General features: G+C 45.7%; 1 long non-coding RNA gene across 2 annotated transcripts in view; it reads right to left on the bottom strand.

Annotated features, from left to right (window-relative positions):
• Positions 1-8,879: 8,879 nt before the first annotated feature.
• Positions 8,880-17,767, bottom strand: part of LOC141252926 (uncharacterized) — a 60,666-nt gene continuing 51,778 nt past the window's right edge. For both annotated transcript variants that reach the window (XR_012314154.1, XR_012314155.1), the window contains exons 2-3: positions 9,347-9,483; positions 8,880-9,004 (exon numbers count right to left, since the gene is read on the bottom strand). This is a non-coding gene — a long non-coding RNA (uncharacterized lncRNA). The remainder of the gene's footprint in view (positions 9,005-9,346; positions 9,484-17,767) is intronic.

The raw sequence follows: 17,767 nt of genomic DNA, 5'->3' as shown, positions 1-17,767 counted from the left end.
CTGTGAGCGAGCAAACCCGCAGTAATTTATGGACTATTTATTTTCCTGTTTTGTTATGTTGTCCCAGACAAGGCTATGCTTCATTTACTTTGAAAGTGTGGTTTATGAGGTTCGAATAAACCTGTCTTGGTCATTTTAAAGAAACTGACTCCTGTGACTACCTCAAAAGCGGCTGAGTGAGTACCAAACCCCTACACACCCCACACCATAATCCCAGGAGTAGGATCAGTATGATATTCCCTCATAAAGCCCTCTTCACAGCATTGCCCATATGGTCTCCAGATCAATTTCCAGCTATCGTTGCATCCAAGATAAAAGCAGAACTCATCAAGAGGATAGACCTAAATTCCAGCATCTATTGCTCCATTCCAGCCTCCAACCTTCTATCTACCAATTTCCGTGATATCCATTAAATTGTTCAAGCAATGTAAAAATAATTCTAAGTGTACACACACAACATCTCAATAAACATTAAAAAGAAAGAACATGTGTACTAGAATGCAAAAACAAACTGCTGTGCACATGTTCAGTATTTTGATAGTCTTTTAACATTCTATTCTTCAGTTTGCTTACGCTCTTAATCAGCTCACAAGTTAATGCATACAAGCCGAAAATAAAAGGCCGTACTAGAAACATCAAAAAAGATGAAAAAAAATGCTTCTGCAACACCACCACCAGCATTTTCCTGAAGTGTCTTACTGTAGCAAATCTCGGCAAGTCTAAGAGACGTCATGTGCACATACCCTAAACATTCAAACTTCAGTTAATTGACTATTTAAATTTTACATATAATTAATAGACTGGATAATTATATTTAGCTCTGTATTTTTTTTTAAATTAAGTGGATCAACTAGATGCTAAAAGACACCAGGTGCACAATATTAGCAGTAATAGTTTTCCACCGCATCATTAGAAATTAATAGCTTATTAACAAGCACTTTATTTTTACCTATTGTGTCTCCCCCATTTCCTCATAGATTGTAAGCTTGCGAGCACGGCCATCACTCCTCTTGGTGTGTGTTGAACTATGTGTTTCTTTATAATGTTTTATCTTGTATGTGCAAGTACCATATGCATTGTGAAGTGCTGCAGAATATGTTGGCACTATAGAAATAAAAAATATTATTGCAATTTTTGCAAGACCACACAGCAACTAACATTAAGCCATGTGTACTTAATTTCTAAGGATGTCGTGAAAAGTCACCATGACATTTAAAAAGTGGCTTAGCAGCTGCACCTAAGACTTGAGCTGCATGTGTGCCGAATGGTACATGAGACAAGCATTGGACTGGAGAAGTTCGGGCCCAGCAGAGAAAATCATGCTTATCATCCCTTATCTTTAAGGGAGAGAAAAGCATCCCTTTTCTGTATCTTCTATCTTGTCAAGCTGATAGTTGGGGAATGAGCATTCACAGAAATTATTGTTACCAACTATCAACCCCATCCAAAAAATCTAGAAATCTCCAGATGAAAACCATCAAAACGCTCATTTGTTAGCTGCAATTATCTTTAAGCTTGCTTTAATGCTTTAAAATCATCATTCTCGGCAGCATATAATTCTGTGTAAACAAAACAAAAGCTGCCAAGAAGAATGATATACTATAAGCACAGAAAGATCCTATAAACAATTGTTCTGTGCCCTTAGAACTATATTGGCCTGTCTAAACTGACTGCCGATTGTATTATATGCCATGTAAGCCAATATCTACAGTAGTTTAATGCCTGTAATCGGCACATCTAAATGTGCCCTTACTGTGATCTCATTCATACTTATTAAGAAAGCTCTCTATAGCATCCCTAACATATTGAAGACCCCCTCCACATTGTGTATTTCCACAAGTATTTGAACAATGAACCTGCAGCGTAATACTATACCATGCTAAAAAAAATGAGATGCCAACAAATCTCAACTACATATTGCAGAAAATTTATTTTTGGTAAATCCACAGCAGATTACACCAATTACAATGCAATCTGTGGTGCAACCGAAACAAAATCTACAGCAAAATACTCATGTAACAAGTTAATTTTCTGCAGATTAGGAATGAGCGAGCACTAACATGCTCGAATGCTCGTTACTCGAACTGAACAATTCTTAATGCTCGGATGCTCATTTTGAGTAACGAGTATAATCAATGGGTCAATGGGAAATCAGAGCATTTTTGCAGCAGACCCTACAAGGAAGAAATGGATAAAAAAGTGCTGAATGGAAGGAGAACAGTATGAGAAAGACCCCTGGAAGCATCTCTGACTCCCAGATCCCTGCTGAGATCAATGGCGTAACACTTTTACTCCACTTTAAGAACTGACAATAAAACATTCCAAATCAACGAGAAATTGGAGTTTACAGGAAAAAAAATGTTAAACATTTATGTATAATAACTTGTATGTAAGGCAAAATTTAAAAAGGATTTAAAAAAAATAATTAAAGTAAACCAAAATGGATTTTTTTATAAAAAAATTGGAAATTTCAGTGTAATTTACGAAAGAAGCAAGAAGTGCCAACAATTAAGGCCTCAGAGGGCCTCAGATACACCCTGTATTAGATATAAAGACTGGCCTATCGCCCCAACATACTTATCTAACTGCCCCTTTTTTTCCCATACAAAATTTTCTTCAAAACCAGGACCCTCGTATAATCTGTTCACACACCCTACATGCACGTAATAGCCCTCTGAGTCCGTATACATACTGGTTGGTGACCGGTTTATACAGCATTACGTGAACACCCTATTTATCTTATTGATGGCTGGACTGTACTATACAAGCAATTGTTACCATCCACCTTTCGTGTCTCCCCTATTTCCTCATAGATTGTAAGCTTGGAAGCAGGTCCCTCACTCCTCTTGGTATCTGAGAGGAATCAGAGCCTGTTGCTGCTTTGCTGAGGCAGTGTTGCAGAGCTTCCAGCTTCCTGCTGATGAGGTAGCACATCGGAGATGGAGGGTGAGTAAGAGCAGGAGGGGGTCCAGGAACTGGTCTAGGAGGTGGAGGAAACCCTGATAGAACTAGGGCCAGCAATCCTCGGCATCGGTAGCAGATATGCCATGCCAGGGTGGGACTCGGCCCCGGCCACAACGTTCATTCAGTGTGCAGTCAGGGAAATGTAGCATCCCTGGCAACAAGCACTTGTCCACGTATCAGTCAATAAATGGACAATCCCAGCAACCACGTTGGTAAGGGCATGGATGATGTTTCTGGACACTTGCTGGTACAAGGCGGGGACGCCACCCTGGGAAAAATAGGGGCAAGTACCAAGGGACTAAATTTGCACACCTGTAGTAGGCCAATTTTTCTTTATTTCAAACCAACGAAACTTCTCACAAAGCAGGTTATACAGTATGTATAACAGTAGTCATTTTATACAATGCACATTAAACTGTATGGATGACTAATTGAATCCAGAAATGTTTTTTTAACTGTTTTTGGAGTTTTAGATACCAGCGTGATGTAACACAAAACACGTCGTAATACTCTATGGATGACAAATTCAATCCAGAAAAAATTTGAACATAAATATTTTGAAAGTATAAGTGATGTACTCCTACATTCATAAAGGCTTTGTACAAAGTGCAAAGCCAGGAAAAAATAATGAGGATCATTCAGTCATCCATAGACCCCTGAAAGGCAACAACTGGCTGGCCTCATTCAAATATTTTGAAAGTGTAGTTGATGTACTCCTATATTCATAAAGGCTTTTCATAAAGTGCAAAGCCAGGAAAAACATTATAATGAGGGTAATACAGTAATTCTCTTCAGGTGTCTGCTTCTTCTTCTCCTGGGGGAACTGCCTCCACCTGCTACATGGAACCCAATTCCCAGGTGCCTGCGCTGTAAGTGACCTGGCTTCGGGTAGTGCCGAAGCACTCGACATGTAGAAATGGGTGACAATGGGTGTCACCTTCACCATCGCCTGCTCTCGCATAGGAGGTGGGGAAGCCCAAGGACAGCACAATCTCTCAGGGGTGGTAGCCCTATCTCATGCCACCTCGAGGAGCCTCTCCCAAGCCTGTTCATTTCGCAAAAAGTATTCATCCTGCTTCCTTTCTTCTCGGATCACACCCACCGCATACCAGCGATGTTGCCCCTCCATTTTGAGGAACGTGACCCTGGTTCCAGCCGTCAGCTCTTGCACCCTTCCAGGCAGGTGTTCTGTCCCTGCTGGCTGCTGGTTGAACAAGATAGAATGATGACGAGTCCCAAACTCTTCTATAGACCAGGCCCGCTAGCATGTCTCCAGCTCTGGTCCTGGCTTGCCTCCTTCTCTCTTCCAACCAGCCTAGGCCCCGCAGTCCACTCACCAGTTCCTGTAACCTGGCTCTCCCATCCGCAAAAACCCCAGCGGTGAAAGCTGCGCCCTGGGTTCGGACTTTGGTGGTTCTAGGAAAGCGGACGGTTCTGGACCACAAGCTCCTGCCAACTCCGCTTTCGTGCCAGCTTGGTCTGGGTCTGATATTCCTCCGGGCGCTAACTCGGGAATTTCGTGGTATTTTGACATATTTATCACCCACTAAGCACGTTACAATGTATGGATGGCTAATTGAATTTTTTGAAAAAAATGTGAACACTTTTTTGGAGTGTTACATACCACCAAAATGTAACACAAAGCATTTAATACTCTCTGGATGACAATATAGTCATTTTTTTCACACACCCCCACACCCCCCCAAAAAAAATGATCATGTGCAGCAGATATATATTTAGGAATGGACTGCAAAGCCCTAAGCCCTGCCTAGAGGCTGTATTCTGCCACTCTCCCAGCTCCTGCAACTGTCCCTCAATAGGCTACATGCAGAATGTATCTGATACAATGAACAAAGCACAAAATTAGCATTACTGTGTGTGGTGAGGCCAGGGACTGGAAATTCATATTCCCAGGTATGAAGGTCTCAGCAGGAATGCTAGTCTGTCTGACTTCAAAGGACCCCAGGGGAAATGGTGTATTCCCCACAGTCAGGATATGACTTAATTACCATTATGTTACTATGCCGCCTCCGTTCGATTCCAGGGTGACAAGCCAGGAGAGAATTGAATACAGGTCAGCTAGGATACATACCTTTGTAGTGCAAACGCCTATTCCTGACAAGAGTATGGGGGAGCTAATTGAATCATCGCAATGAGGAATAGCTAATTGAATTACCTCTGAAGTCAGGGGAAGCTCCTGTGTTAGATCAATTACCATGCGCACCTTACAATGAGAATATTGCTGGGAAATGGATTATGAAATGTCTGATAGAAGGGAAGAGGAGATTACATGTAAATCATCTATTTTCTGCCCTGCCCAAGTTACGTATAAATGTGTCCCTCTGTGAGAGAGGAGGGGTCTTCTCTTGAGGGTCACCTGTCGCTACAGATGGGCAGGAAGACACAAGGAACCGCCCTGGACCCATGACAGCACCCTTCCTGCCGTGTCCAGAGACCTTTGATGAAAGTGTGGTATATTCACTTTTATTCCTTTTAATTTTACTGTATCGTATTACTGCTTCCTTACTGTATTTGTCTGACTACTGTATATATATATATCTTGTAACTGCTTGTATATATTGTACCTAGCATCGCTCTTTTGAGTAAATAAATATATAAAATTTATAATCTCGCTTCACATTATCCTAAACCCGGAACTCACGGAAGTTGTGAGGAAGGAGCAGGGGCACGTGGCTCCGATCGGTTTGTGACACTGTGATTGGCAGGCAATCCCTGAAAGTTTATTGGCTGTGTAAAAGGCACCAAACATGTGGAGCTGGGATTCAAGTTTAAAATCCGAGCACCGGCTAATTCTCGACAAGCGTTGAGCATATCTAATCACCCAGATACTCCAGTGATATTCAAATATCTCCAAGCATATTCACTCATCCCTACTGCAGATAGCCTGAAGATTTGTTGTGAAAAAAATTGCAGCCAATCTTCTATTGTGAACATAATCTTACGCAGGGACAGTCACTGACAGCTTGGGGCCCCTTTGCAAAAAAATATATCTGTACTCCTCTCCTTTTATGGTGACAAAGGTTCAGATATATACGATAATACAAAACTAGTGTGGTGCCCCTGAGGGTTCAGTCGCCACAGGGGTACTGCACCTCAGTTAGAGGTGTGGTATCTTCTCTTCCAGGTAAGGATGGAGCATCTTACAGGACCCCACTTTACCACTCAACACTACACCACTCCTGTCCTGTAGGGGGCCTAAATGCACTAGGGTGCTGCCCCGGTCCGGGATAGAGGAGATGGGGGGAACCCAAGATAGGGGGAACCATGTAGTGGGTGAGGGTGGAGGACACACTTTTAGGAAACACTTATTCATTCATATTTAATCTACGGCCATCTTAGGTTCAAGGTCTTTGATTGAGGGTCTTCTGTCAGGGTCCAGCAAGAGGCTGTAGCTGACTGAAGGTTCATGGTCCTCGTATTCTGGCCTTGAGACGAGGAGCGGGTCAGAGTTAACCACTGTCTCTACCCGGTCAAGGTCCTGTCCTAAGAAGGCCTTGGAGGGGAGCGAAGGAGATAGGCTCCACAGGCAAAAGGATCCCAGGGGGATACGGACAGAGCGGAGTCGCCACCTGTATTCTTTACTCTGGCCTAGCCAGAGGGATTCCTGCTGCAAAAGGGGTGACCGGCCCCCGATATCTGACTTTGTCACTTCAAGTCTCAGTCAGAAAAGCCCGGAGGCTTAGTGGATCCCCGAACCAACATGGATTCATGAGGAATCGCTCCTGCCAAACAAACCTGATTGACTTCTACGAGGAGGTTAGCTCTCGAGTAGATCAGGGGGAACCAGTGGATGTCGTGTATCTCGACTTCTCAAAAGCGTTCGATAGCGTGCCACATAATAGGTTGGTATACAAAATGAGAATGATGGGGCTGGGGGAAAATGTCTGCAAGTGGGTAGCTAACTGGCTAAAGGATAGAAGGCAGAGGGTGGTTATAAATGGAATATACTCAGATTGGGTAAGCGTCACTAGTGGGGTACCACAGGGGTCTGTACTAGGCCCAATGTTATTTAATATCTTTATTAACGACATAGTCAACGGGATAAATAGTAAAATATCAATATTTGCAGATGACACAAAGTTATGTAAAACAATTAATACAAAAGAGGATAGTGAAGACCTTCAGAGGGATTTGGATAAGCTGGGTAGGTGGAGCATTAAATGGCAAATGAGGTTTAACGAGGAGAAATGTAAGGTCATACATATGGGAAGGAAAAATGGAAGTCACCAGTACTCACTGAATGGGAAATCATTGGGGAATTCAGAGATGGAGAAGGACTTGGGCATCTTGATTGATAGCAAACTAAATTGGAGTGCCCAAAGTCAGGCCGCTGCTGTAAGGGCAAACAGGGTAATGGGATGTATCAGAAGAGGTATAGCTGCAAAGGATGAGAACATTGTTCTTCCACTGTACAAAGCACTGGTCAGACCACACTTGGAATACTGTGCTCAGTTATGGGCCCCAATATATAGAAAGGATATAAATGAGCTTGAAAAGGTACAAAGGAGGGCAACAAAATTAATAAAGGGAATGGAGGGACTGCAATACCCAGAGAGGTTGGCAAAACTAGGACTATTCAGCCTGGAAAAGAGAAGGTTGAGGGGGGACATAATAAATGTGTACAAATATGTTAGGGGACAGTATAGAGACCTTGCCCGGGATTTGTTCAAAAGGAGGGATATTACGGTAACAAGAGGGCACTCACTAAGACTGGAAGAGAAAAGGTTTCAGCACCAGCATAGGAAGGGGTTCTTTACGGTAAGAGCAGTGAGAATATGGAATTCACTGAGTGAGGAGACGGTAATGTCGGATTCACTACACCAGTTCAAGCGGGGACTGGATGCTTTTCTAGATACCAGGCAGATTTCTGCATATACTTAAAAATAGAATAAAATAGTAGGTTGATACAGGGATTTATTCTGACTGCTGGTTTCAGAGTCGGGAGGGAATTTTTCCTCAGGTGAAGATTGGCTAAATCATTTGGGGTTTTTGCCCTCCTCTGGATCAACTTTAGCAACTACAGAACTTACAGGTCGAACTTGATGGACGCAAGTCTTTATTCGGCTTTACAAACTATGTATGGACAGAGCGGAGTCGCCACCTGTATCTCTCACACTGCGTTTATCCAGTGGGACCCGGCCTTACACCATGTTCGTACCACACACAGTCAGGAGAAGACTTAGTGGGAGAACAACTTACCAAGGAGAGGAAAACACACCAGCGGGATCTCGACAGGTGCTCCTGATCTACCTGGGAAGTGCTGAACCCCCTTCCCGGTGGTCACAGTACGCCGTGTGTAGCAGAGAGAAGCTTTGCGGCTGAAAGTTCATCTAAAGAGAGTAAAGACCCGGATGACTTCATTCACCGCCTCCGCTTGTTTATTCCTGCGTGGCACTGCACCCACCATACTTCCACATAGTCCTCTTTCCCGCTGCCCTGAGGCCTACTCCGCCTGTGGGGAGTAGTACCATCTGAGCTGCTAGAACACCGGCCTCAGAGGACTAACGCAGCGCTGGTGGCCGTCACCAGGAACCGCAGGTGGCGTAGTCGAAATACCACTCATCCTTGAAAGCCCATATATTTTTATGTGACAGCCCTGGGCATGGAACGGGTCGAGGCCACGACTACATCCCCCGCGACCCCTACACTGACCCGGCTAAGAGTAACCCCACCGCTCAGGGAGGGCGAGGTGTCACACACTAGCATTACGGCACAATTTGGTGTAAAAATTTGACGAAGAGGCAACATTTCAGTACATCAATGAATATAAGAGAAGTAGATTCTTTATTCACCTGTATGCTATGTTACAAGCTTGAGAAATGCTCCATTGACCAGGATTACCTTTACATTTTTCACTGAAGTGCTGTCTCTTGAATATTATAATTCGTAATATATACTGTATGTATGTACATTTTTGTACATATTTGATACTCTGCTGATTTTGCAAGTTTTCTCACCTACAAAGAATGGAGAGGTCTGTCATTTTTATCATAGGTGCACTTCAACTGTGAGACAGAATCTAAAAAAAAAACAGAAAATCGCATTGTATGATTTTGAAATAATTAAATTGCATTTTATTGCATGAAACAAGTATTTGACCACCTACCAAACAGCAAAAATTCTAGCTCTCCTAAACAAATTTGTTTTTGTTTTTCATTAAGAAGCCCTCCTACTCTGCACTCATTACCTGTATTAATTGCACCTGTTTGAACTCGGTCTGGCTATGAGCCACATTAGCTGCTATTCGCAATAGCGATGGAGCAGAGAGCCCCAGGCTCCGTCACTTACTCAGGCAGGCCGGAGCCATCCTTTCTGCCGGGAGGCCTGTTGGGGGCCGTTACTCGCAGCGCAGGTCACTTACTCAGGCGGGCCGTGGGCATTCCTTCAGTCGGGGGCCTGCTGAGGCCGTCACACACAGGTGACGTCAGCTGTGCGATGACGTCTCTGCATCGCTTCGCCAGCGTTCACTGAGATACGGGACAGTAGAGCTGCTGGATGCTGCGGAGGACAAGGAGCTAGGATTAGGTGAATATAAAGATTACTATATGGGGCTGTTTGTGGAGGATCATCCTGCTATATGGGGGCTGTTTGTGGGGGACCATCATACTACATGGTGGCTGTTTGTGGCGGACCATCGTACTACATGGGGGATGTTTGTGGAGGACCATCATACTACATGGGGGATGTTTGTGGAGGACCATCGTACTACATGCGGGATGTTTGTGGAGGACCATCGTACTACATGGGGGATGTTTGTGGAGGACCATCGTGCTACATGGGGGATGTTTGTGGAGGACCATCATACTATATGGGGGATGTTTGTGGGGGACCATCGTACTACATGGGGTCTGTTTGTGGGGGACTATCATACTACATGGGGTCTGTTTGTGGGCGACAATCCTACTACATGGGGTCTGTTTGTGGGGGACAATCCTACTACATGGGGTCTGTTTGTGGGGGACAATCCTACTACATGGGGACTGTTTGTGGGGGACAATCCTACTACATGAGGGCTATTTGTGGGGGACAATTCTACTACATGGGGGCTGTTTGTGGGGGACAATCCTACTACATGAGGGCTGTTTGTGGGGGACAATCCTACTACATGGGGCCTGTTTGTGGGGGACAATCCTACTACATGGGGGCTGTTTGTGGGGGACAATCATACTACATGGGGGCTGTTTGTGGGGGACAATCCTACTACATGGGGGCTGTTTGTGGGGGACCATCCTGCTACATGTGGGCTGTTTGTGGGGGACCATTCTGCTACATGGGGGCCGTTTGTGGGGGACCATCATGCTACATGGGGGCTGTTTGTGGAGGACCATCATACTATATGGGGGCTATTTGTGGGGGACCATCATACTATATAGGGGGCTGTGGGGGATCTTCAGAGTGTGTGGGGGCTGTGGTGGCCATTATACTGTGTGGAGGTCTATGGGGTACATTATACTATGTGGTGGGCTGTTGTGACCTTCATACTCTATGGGATGATTAAGGGGGACATCAAACTTATTGGGGTGGTTATGAGGGACATCATGCTGTACATAGGGGTCTGTACTGCACCTCATACTGTATATTAGGGACTGTGATTAATACCATAATATATGGGGGGCTGTGGTGACCATCTTAATATGTGGGTGCTGTGCTGCATCATACTTTGTATACGGTTTGTGGGGTCATCATACAGTGTTGGGGCATAATAGTCTACGAGGGTCATGAAAGAGGTATAGTGGGTGAGACTATTTAGGGGCTTTAGTAGAGGGAAATAAATGTAAGTGCTACAATACATGTCCTTCTCTGTTTTTTAGAAATCTGGGAGATATGGCCTTCTTTGACTGTGACGTGATAGAAAGAACAGGTCCCATAGAAAAAGTCCTATGTACTCCCTTGCTCAGGAGCCTTATTACAATAAAGAGGCAGTGAGGGTCATTAGTATAAGGAGGCCCAATGGGGGGGTCGTTATTATTATGGGGAAGCAAGGATACATCATTATTATAATAATAATAATAAAGCACGGGGTGTTTGTATTACTATAACTAGGTGCATAGTCACTATTACAAGGGGAGTATTATTAAAGGAGGCACAGGGAAACTATTATAAGGCAGCACAAGTTGTGGTTTGTGTAGAGGTGGTAGAATGTGAGGAGGATCTTGGAAAAGCACTAAAGTAAAGATGTCTGTGTGTTATATTTTACAGGGACGAATTATGGACGGAAGAAGAGGTCATGGTGGTCTGGGCCGAATGAAAAACAAAAGGGAAATGAATGAAAACAATAAGCGAGAACATCACTGTTGAGAACCTGCACAGTACACACATATATGGTCTGCAGACCACTGGTGTAGACCTGATATTACCATTATACGATCAATGCATGGTGGTGATATCAGTCCTAGTGCAAGTCCTAGAACAGGTTTGATGTTAAAGTCTGCAGTGACTCTGTATTACTGCAGATTTCTGAATCCTCATAGTGTGTGCATTGCGTGCTGTGAGGATTCTCCGGTGTAGGAAGTGGCCGTTCATGTGACCACAAGTATGAGATTTGAATTAATGCGATCACATGCTGTCTAGACGTGCACGGCCTATCTCAATACAAGTGAATTTAGCAAAGCAGACTACATTTAGTCGGAATGTGGCTGGAGTTGTGGAAATACCATACTTGTGGTCAAATGACGGCCGCTCCCAACGCTGGCACCAGAGAACCCTGACAGTGTGCGCTGTATGGATTCAAAAGTCTGAATTCACAGACATAGTCTGGACAACCCCTTTAACGATCAGTATGGTGGTACTATCACTACTGTATATGCTGGTAATATTTAGTTAAGGTTTGTTGGTATTTATCTGTTATATTGCAATATTATTATTCAATCTTTTATAGCTATATTAGAAATATTGAAAATCTTTATTTCCTCCAGGCAGGGTAATAGTAATGGACAGCATGGGCCTGTGTGCTTTAAAATGCCAGGGCTGAATTTCAGTCCCAGTCCGTCCCTGCCTGTATAAAAGATACCTGTCAACACACACTCAATCATACTCCAACCTCTCCACCATGGCTAACACCAAAGAGCTGTCTAAGGACACCAGGAACAAAATTGTAGACCTGCACAAGGCTAGGATGGGCTACAGGACAATAGGCAAGCAGCTTGGTGAGAAGGCAACAACTGTTGGCACAATTATTAGAAAATGGAACAAGATCTCGCTTCATGGGGTAAGGATGATTCTGAGAAAGGTCAGGAATCAGCCCAGAACTACATGGGAGGACCTGGTCAATGACCTGAAGAGAACAGGGACCACAGTCTCAAACATTATTGTTAGCATCACACTATGCCATCACGGCTTAAAACGCTGCAGGACACACAAGGTCCCCCTGCTCACGCCAGCACACGTTCAGGCCCATTTGAAGCTCGTCAATGACCATCTGGATGATCCAGAGGAGGCATGGGAGAAGGTCATGTGGTCAGATGAAACCAAAAGATGTAGTTACTTACCAGTAACAGGATTTCTCAGAGCTCATGACGGCATCACGAAGAGAGGGGATCCGCCCTTCAAGGACAGGAAACCTACAGATAAAAGGGCGGTGCCTCTCTCCTGCATCAGTTGTTTACAGAGCATGAGAGGACCACCAGATTAGTAACACAAAATTTAACATTTCAAGAACTTATCAGAAACACCTTGTGGCTACAAACAGGCAACTAATAAGTGTGTGCACCCACATGTGAAGGGAAGGAATGTACGGGTTCCTTTCATGGGCTCTGAGAAATCCCGTTACCGGTAAGTAACTACGTCTTTCTCCTTCCCCCATGACGGCACCACGGAGAGAATTACAGAGAAGTGACTCATTAGGGGGGGACCACAGCTTCCAGAACCCTTCTGCCGAAAGTAAGGTCTGAAGAAGAAGTTAAGTCTAGCCGGTAGTAATTGAAGAAAGTAGAGGGGCAAGACCAGGTTGCCGCTCTACATATCTGCTCTATTGTGGCACCGGCCTTCTCCGCCCAGGAGGCTGCCACCACTCTTGTTGAGTGGGCCTTCAGTTTCTCCGGGGCAGCTTCCCCGCGTGAGGAGTACGATAGTGTGATGGCTTCCCTCATCCATCTGGCCAGCGTGCCCTTAGAAGCTTTTTTTCCCTTAGAAGGACCCTGAAAGCAAACAAAGAGAGTACTATCCTCCCTACACTCTTGTGTCGCCTCTAGGTAACGGATTAGGCACCTCCTGACATCTACCGTATGCAAGTCTCTCTCTTTCTTGTTCCTAGGATTGGAGCAGAAAGATGGGAGGGTGATTCTCTGAGACCTGTGGAATCTTGATGCCACTTTTGGCACGTAGGCAGGGTCAGTTCTCAGAGTAACCCTATCCTCCAAGATTTGTGTGAAGGGAGGGCCTGCAGATAGGGTCTGAATATCACTGACCCTACTTGCGGATGTGAGAGCTACTAAAAGCGCTGTCTTAAGGGATAGGATATTTAGGGACACCAGACAGAGGTTCAAAAGGGGCCTTTGTTAAAGCTGAAAGGACCAAGTTTAAATCCCAAGGGGCAGTATTTCGAGAGGGGATGGATCGGGATCTGGATGATGCCTTAATGAACCTAGATACCCATCTATCCCTAGCTAGATCAAAGTTGTATAGGGCTCCCAGCGCCGCAACTTGGACTTTTAAGGTACTTGTGGCCAGGTCTTGTTCCAAACCCCTCTGTAAAAATTCTAGGATAGCTGTTAATGGAACCTCCCCTCCTAGCCTGGAAGCTGAGACTGAAAGGAACTTCCTCCAAGTTTTCCCATAAAGTTTGGTGGTCACGGGTTTCCTACTTTGAAGTAGTGTGGTGATGAGATTTGGGGAAAATCCTTTGTCCTTCAGAAGAGCCCTCTCAAATTCCAGGCTGTCAAGTGTAAGTTTGATGCCTGAGGATGAAGTACCAGACCCTGCGAAAGAAGGTCTGGAAGCTCTGGAAGAACCCATGGGTCGGAGATTGACATCATCCTCAGCCAAGAAAACCACTCCCTCTTTGGCCAGAAGGGGGCTATCAAGATTACTCTTGCTTTCTTTTCCCTGATTTTACTCAGAACAGCTGGAATCAGGGAGGTGGGAGGAAAAGCATAAGCGAGAGGGTGACTCCATGGGATCATAAAGGCATCTAAAGCTATGGGGTTCCCTTTGGGGTCTAGAGAGCAGAAAGAGTCAGTTTTCTTGTTCCGACTGTTGTCGAACAGGTCTATGGAAAGACGTCCCCACATTTGTACAATCTGATGGAAAACTGACTGATTTAACACCCACTCGCCCTGCCTTAGCTGTGTCCGACTCAGGAAGTCTGCCAGGCGATTTTCTATCCCTTTTATGTGTAGGGCTGATAGGGATTGTAAGTTTTCCTCGGCTAAATGAAAGATGACCTCCGTCGCTTGCATTAGAGAATGGGACCAGGTACACCCCCTGGTGGTTCAGACACGCTACTACTACTCAGTTGTCCGAGAACAGCCTCACGTGGTGGCCTTGGAGTGTGTGTATGAATTCCCGGAGTGCAAACTCTACGGCTAGAAGCTCCTTCATGCTTGAGGAAACTGGCTTCAGATGTTCTGTCCAGACCCCCTGAGCTACAAGATTGTTGAGGTGAGCCCCCCAGCCCCCGGGGCTTGCGTCTGTGGTCAGGATTTGAGGTGTGGAGATTGTCCATGGAATACCCCGGGTTAGATTGTCTATCTTCCCCCACCACTCTAGGGAAAGTGTGGTTTTTGCAGATAGCATTAGCTGCCCTTCTAAATGCCCTTTTAGGGATTTTTCTGCCTTTAGGATTTCCCACTGCAGGCACCTGGTGTGTATTTGGGCCCCTTGGACGGCCGGGAAACACGCAGTCAGGGAGCCTAGAAGAGACATGGCTTTCCGTAGGGTCATGGACGGGTGGGTCCTTGCCCACGATATTTGGTCTATGATCTTGTGAATTTTCCCTGTGGGGAGATGACACTCTTGTCTTTTTGAATCCAACACGATGCCCAGATATTCCTGTATCTGGCATGGCTCTGTTTTGGATTTTTTCAGATTCAAAAGCCATCCTAAGTGTGTCAAGGAATCCATTACCTTTCCTAGATGGGTTCTGCAGTGTACGAAGGAACTGCCTATTACCAGAAAGTCGTCCAGGTATGGAACGACTAGGATGTTCTGTTCCCTTGGATGTGCCATCACCTCCGCTATAACTTTGGTGAATACCCTTGGGGCTATGGTGATGCTGAATGGGAGGGCGGTGTATTGATAGTGTTTGACCACTCCACCTATGGGAACTGCTACTCTGAGGAACTTCTGGTCTTTTTGTGTATTGGGACGTGATAATAGGTGTCTTTTAAATCCAGAGCGGCCATGAAACAATCGGGAAACAGCATTTTTACTGATGATTTTATTGTCTCCATCTTGAAGGCTTCCACCTTCAAAAACCTGTTCAGCTTTTTTAAATGTATAACCATCCTGTAAGTCCCATCTGTTTTTTTCCTCAGGAATAGCGGAGAGTAGAAGCATTTGCCTTTCTCTCCCTTCGTGACCTCCTACCAGTCCGCCGATTTCTTGCTCTAAGGCCAGCTGCTCCTCGTTTGAGGACCTTTTGGGGGTTAATACAAAGTTTGGCTGTGGAAATGAAAGGAACTGGAATTTCAGACCTCATTTTATTAGTTTCAGAATCCATGAGCTGTTGGATATTGTTTCCCAGGCTGGGAGAAAATCTGATAGCCTTCCCCCCCACCCGGGGCAAATCGTCATTGGGAGGGCTTTCTGCTATCATTGGGGGATTTGTGGAATAGAAACCCTTTGGTTTTCCTTCTCCTGTCCTCCCACTTATCCTGATCTTTAAGGGGTTTTGTGCGGATAAACCTTTTGCTCTGAAAGGGCTTCCTGTAAGCAGTGTTAGATAGGATAGGGAACCGCTTTTTATTGTACCCTGCTTTCTCTAAGATATCATCAAGGGTGGGCCCAAATAAAAATTTGCCCTCACAGGGGATGAAACACAATCTCGATTTTGTTTCTAGGTCCCCGGGCCAACATTTAAGCCAGAGAGCTGTTGGCATATACAACAGATCAGGACTTATTATTAGTGTTGAGCCACCCCCGTAGTGTTCGAGTTCGGTTCGGTTCGTCGAACACCCGTGTGTTCGCCGAACTGTTCGTCGAACTGTTCGTCGAACACCTTCGAACACCGTTAAAACCAATGGCAGGCAAACAAAAACACATAGAAACACATAGAAAACACCTTCAAAGGTGTCCAAAAGCTGACAAACTGCTCAGAAGACATAACTAACACATGGAAAAGTGACAAGTACATATAGTCATGCGAAAATAAAAGAGGTGGAGGAGTAAAAGGAGGGGGAGACACAGATATAGGCATGTCATGCCCTTCTAAAATCCAAAAAGTGAGAAGCCGACACGGCCAGTCCGCTCCTGCCCGTGCCACCTCCGTGTCGCCGGGTTTGTGCCAGAGCCGCGGTCAACCCTGACGGCCAGCCCCCCTCTCCCAATACTGGTGCCTGTCCGCTGGTGGGTCGAGCGAGCCCCCCTGTGGTGGAGGCAGCTCTAAGCTTTTTAATTTAAATTGTCTCTCTAATTTGAATGAATACACTTTAAATCCATTTACAAGGATCTATTGGAGGGCAAGTCTCATGCCAGCAGCCGCGGTAATTCCAGCTCCAGTAGCGTCCACTAAAGCTGCTGCAGTTAAAAAGCTTTTATAAGGATCGAGCTCGGCTGTCCACCGCAAGGCATCCTACTGCCAGTCCCAGCCCATATGCCTTGGGGTGCCTCCTGATGCTCTTCACTAAGTATCCCATGGTCCCGAAGCATTTCCTTTGAAAAAATTAAGTGTCTAAACTACAGGTGGTGCAGCTTGCTTAACAGCCGGGATAATCCGCTTACTAGCAGACACTGCTACTAGGCACAAAGTATTTCCTGGGCTAGATGCAGTTAAAAATTTGTAATTAGATACTCTCGTTGGATGCTGAGAAAGCATTCCATAGAGTCTCCTGGCACGCCATATATGATTCTCTTAAAAAGCTTGGGGTAGGGGTCTAGGGGACCCTTTTATAGCCAAAATCACGGCCCTGTATCGCAATACGTCACCTAGGCTGAAGATAAATGGAACTGTAGCACCCTGAGGGCTCGGTTGCTAAAGACGTATTGCACCTCACCCAGAGGTGTGATATCTCACTCTCAGGTAAGGATGGAGTGTGGATCAGGACCCGACACCTGCATGCATTACACCACATTGCCGTGGGGCAGGGCGACCAATATGCCCCTGAGATGGGCACGACAGTCCCTGTCCCTGGCTGGAGTGGGGGGAGGGAACACTGAGGAAGGGGAACCCTGTAGTGCAGGAGCAGGGAGGAAGCAGTTCCTGGGTGCATTGAGAAGGGAGTATAAAAGGTGGGCACCATCTTAGTTCAGTGCAGAGAAGTCTGAGCAGAAGTGGCAGGGAGCAGGGGCTCTGCATGAGCTCTGCTCCGGAGGCGGGCCTAGTAACAGAGGCCCAGGCCTGGAAGAGGGAGAAGGAAGGAAGAGGAGCGGAGAAGGCTCCAGGAACGAGGAATGAAGGGATCCCAGGGGTGCGGACGGGCGAGTCGCCACCGCACGCCCGAATCCACCTGCGTGGAGGGGTCAGGCCAAAGGGGGAGACCGGTCCCCGAACTAGTGGAGGCTCTGACATTTTATGTGGCGCAGCCCCTCGCTACACCCGCTAGGAAGGCACCACATAGGGTCAGGGAAACTGGCGCCAAGTTTACCAAGAGGAGGCCCGAGGCAGCCGGACAGAAGTGTTGGTAAG

This window comes from Phyllobates terribilis, unplaced genomic scaffold, assembly GCF_046119375.1.
Source record: "Phyllobates terribilis strain yellow unplaced genomic scaffold, ASM4611937v1 Scaffold_2__4_contigs__length_985480577, whole genome shotgun sequence".
NCBI classification, from domain to species: domain Eukaryota; kingdom Metazoa; phylum Chordata; class Amphibia; order Anura; family Dendrobatidae; genus Phyllobates; species Phyllobates terribilis.
Note: the sequence above shows the minus strand (reverse complement) of the source record. Positions and strands in the feature narration are given on the sequence as shown.